The sequence below is a fragment of the Hypanus sabinus genome, chromosome 23 (assembly GCF_030144855.1).
Source record: "Hypanus sabinus isolate sHypSab1 chromosome 23, sHypSab1.hap1, whole genome shotgun sequence".
Lineage (NCBI taxonomy): Eukaryota > Metazoa > Chordata > Chondrichthyes > Myliobatiformes > Dasyatidae > Hypanus > Hypanus sabinus.
The window spans coordinates 15,820,803-15,824,587 of NC_082728.1; the positions used below are offsets into that span (position 1 = coordinate 15,820,803).

Genomic DNA, 3,785 nt, shown 5'->3' on the forward strand with positions numbered 1-3,785 from the left:
GCTTATATTTTCTCCTCTTGAAATGAATGCCAATATCACATTTGCCATCTTCACCATAGACTTGACCTCCAAATTAACCTTTAAGGAATCCTGCACAAGAACTCCCAAGTCCCTTTGCATTTCAGTTTTTTTTTTGTCATTTTCTCTCCATTTAGAAAATAGTCAACCCTTTCATTTCTTCTTTGAAAGTGTGTGACCATACTCTTCTTGACACGATATTCCATCTGCCACTTTTACATCCATTCTCCTAATTGTCTAAATTCTTCTGTAGTCTCTCTACTTCCTCAACACTATTTGCCCCTCCTCCTATCTTCCTATCATCTGCAAACTTTGCAATAAAGCCATCAATTCCATCATCAAAATCATTAACATATTATTTAAAAAGAATCAGTCTCAACACAGACCACGGTGGAACACCACTAGATACCAGCAGCCAAGAAGAAAAGTCTCCCTTTAATCCTACTCATTGCCTCTTCAAGTGAAGTTTGGGTAGGTACATGGCTAGTAGGAGTATTGAGGGCTATGGTCCAGGTGTAGGTTGATGGGAGTAGGCAGTCTAAAAGGTTGCAGCATGGACTAGATGGGCCGAAGGGCCTGTTTTGTGCTATGACTATGACTCTATGATGTATGAGGAGCACTGGATGACTCTGGGCCTATGCTCGCTGGAGCTTAGAAGAATGAGGTGGGATCTTATTGAAACCTATTAATTATTGAAACGCCCAGTTAGAGTAAAAGTGAAGAGGATGTTTCTGATAGTGGGGGAGTCAAGTACCAGAGGGCACAGCCGCTGTTTAGAAAAGATATGAGGAGGAAGTTCTTTATTTAGACAGAGGTGAATCTGTGGAATTCATCGCTGTAGAGGCCAAGTCATTGTGTATACTTAAAGCGCAGGGTGATGGGTACTTGATTAGTAAGGGTGTCAAAGGTTCTGGGAAGAAGGCAGGAGAGTTGGGTTGAGAGGGATGTTAGATCAGCCACAACGGAATGGCAGAGCAGACTAGATGGGCTGGATGGGCAAATTCTGCTTCTATGTCTCGTGGTCTTATGACAGAAAGTTAAGAGACCCACAGAATCATTACATATTTGAAACCCTGTGGAGAGTGAATGGCCCTTCAAAGCAGTGCTGGGAGCTAAAATTTGTGCAACTCCATCTCCCGTTTATACGAAAAGTAACATGCCCTTTGACATTTTTGAGTAGCATCTCAAGGCTATATTAGGGAAGGTGGCTGAAGTCAAACAAAGTTTACAAAATCAGTGTGGTTATTTACCAGCACATGTGGTGGTTAGCGCAAACACTTTATAAGGCCAGCAATCACCAGTTGAGTTTTGATTTCCATTGCTGTCTCCATCATGGCTGTGTGGGTTTCTTCTGAGTGCTCCAGTTTTCTCCCACATTCCACATAAATTAGGGCACGCTATGTTGGGGCCAGAATAGTGGCGACTCTTGTGTGCTTCCCCCAGCATAATCCTTACTGATTTGATTTGACGCAATTTATGCATTTCACTGTATTGATGTACGTTCAAGACTCAAGATTGTTTGATGTCACTTCCTAGACACAAGTGTAAAGGGGAACAAAATAATTGTTAACCCAGATCGGTTGCCGCAGTAAAAAACACAAAAAGATAAAGAATACAATAATAAAAACAACACAGTAAATATAAACATATAAGATAGCTTATAAAATATGCGTAGATTGATTTTATGTCCATAAAGTGATGCTAGACACGGGAGTGACTAACGGTGAGAGATAAAGTAGAATACATGTGACAAATAAAGCTAATCTTTAAATCTTCAATCTACCTCTAAATCTGATCCTTTCCCATGAGAAGGTGCATTAAAATGCCACCATCTGCAGACTCCCCTCCAAGTGTCACATGATTCTGAATTGGAAATAGGTTCCTGTCCCTTCCTTGTGGATGAGTATAAATTCTGGAACTCTGCTCAACAACCCTTTGAGAGCACCTTCACCAAAAGGACTGCAGTGTTTCAGGAAGGTCTCTGATCATTACCTTCTCATTTGTCCAGATCCCCTAAACCTGAAGATAAAATTCCCATGGAACGAAACTGATGATGAACTCGATTTTCCTTCTCCTTATTTTTTATTGTGCAGCATCATACCTTAATAATTTGAATGAAGAAATGATTTTCAATGGTAAAACTATATTAACTTCCTAGATCAAATGTGCAAGGGGGTATAGCTCAGTGGTAGAGCATTTGACTGCAGATCAAGAGGTCCCTGGTTCAAATCCAGGTGCCCCCTGTCATTTTGAACAGTATGGCAGTGTATGCTATTACAATGACCCGTGTTCAGTCTGCCACTGTTTGTAAGGAGTTTGTATATTCTCCCTGTGACCATGTGGTCCACTTTCCTCGCACATTCCAAAGATGTATGGTTTTGTAGCTTAATTAGTCACATGGGTGTAATTGGATGGCATGGGCTCTGTAGCCCAGAAGGACTGTTATTGTGTTGTATCCCTAAATCAAATCTAAATTGAATCAGGTTTTATAGTATATACCAGTCAGAGGTGGAGCAGGATATCTGGGTCCTCATTGATGGACCTTTTTGACTGTTCCTCAGGTTTTCATTCTACCTCTGCTCTTGGGCTCTGTTGTTTCACTGACTTGAGTCAATCGGGTGTATGCATGCTCTGCATTTTCTAATTGGAGGATGAAGCCTGAGGCTCGAAGGAAGTAGCATTCTGGCCAATGATTGGCAGTTTTCCCTGTGACGAGAGTGACACAGGAATCCATGAAAAGCACTTGCATTCGCTTGACCTTTGCCTGCCTCATTATGAGCGTTACAGCAAAGCCCACGCACCCTTCAACTTGTATGAAGGGAACAGCAAACTTTTAATTTTTAATCATTTTCTGAAGAAATGGTTAGGTACAGGAGACACAAACACAGTTGAAACCGAAGAGCAAGGAAAAGTATACAACAGCATGGCGAGAGATGGACAATAATCACTGGCTTTTGGACATTCTCTGAGATTGGACTGCAGTTTATATTACTCTCCTTCAGTTTTCTGCGTGTTTCTTTCTTGTTGCTGATCGGAGGGTCGGGTTTCCGGGTGGCCGACTTGTTAGTTTTTGTGCAAGAGAAGGTTTTGGGGTGGGATGCTCTTGTTGGTTTCTTCGTGTGGGCGATCTGTCGGTTTTTGTGTGTGGGAGAGGGGGTTAGTAGATTAGTGCTTGTGTCCACTGCTTTTTTTGCAGGGAGGGGTGGGGATTAGATGTTGTCGTCGCTGGTTTGGGGCTTTTGATGTTCTGGCAGCTGCCTTCCGGGCGGGTAGTTGTTGTTTTTTCAGTGAGGGAGGGGATGGGGATTGGTGTTCCAGTGGCTGTTTTCCGTGTGGGTGAATTGTTAGTTTCTTAGTGGGTGTGAGTGGGGGGGTTGGGGTTTGTGAGTTTTGGTTCCTTTTTCTTTTTCATTGGGGGGGGAGGGTTGATGTCTTTTCTCTTGATGACTCCCATCGTTTTTCTCTATTTCGTGGCTATCTGGAAAAGATTACTACCAGAGTTGCATACTTTGACAATAAAATGAATCTTTGGATGTTTCATCCAGCCAAACCACTCTGAATGTCTCTGCCCCTCTATTCCCTACACCAAGCTCACAACTTGGATCTACTTGTGTTCTGGCCATGACTCATTCGGTTGTTCTTACCCCTTGAGTTGAAAGATTGTATTAAAGCTACAGAAGAAAGCCTTGGCTGGCAGCTCATCAGGGTGCTGATGGATCTGCACACTGTCTGATATGCTGCCTTCCTAAGGAAAAATCAGATAGAGA

General features: G+C 42.5%; 1 non-coding gene across 1 annotated transcript; it reads left to right on the forward strand.

The window, feature by feature from the left end:
- Nucleotides 1-2,189: 2,189 nt before the first annotated feature.
- Nucleotides 2,190-2,261, forward strand: trnac-gca (transfer RNA cysteine (anticodon GCA)). The gene has a single exon. It is a non-coding gene; the product is annotated as a tRNA-Cys (tRNA).
- Nucleotides 2,262-3,785: the final 1,524 nt, after the last annotated feature.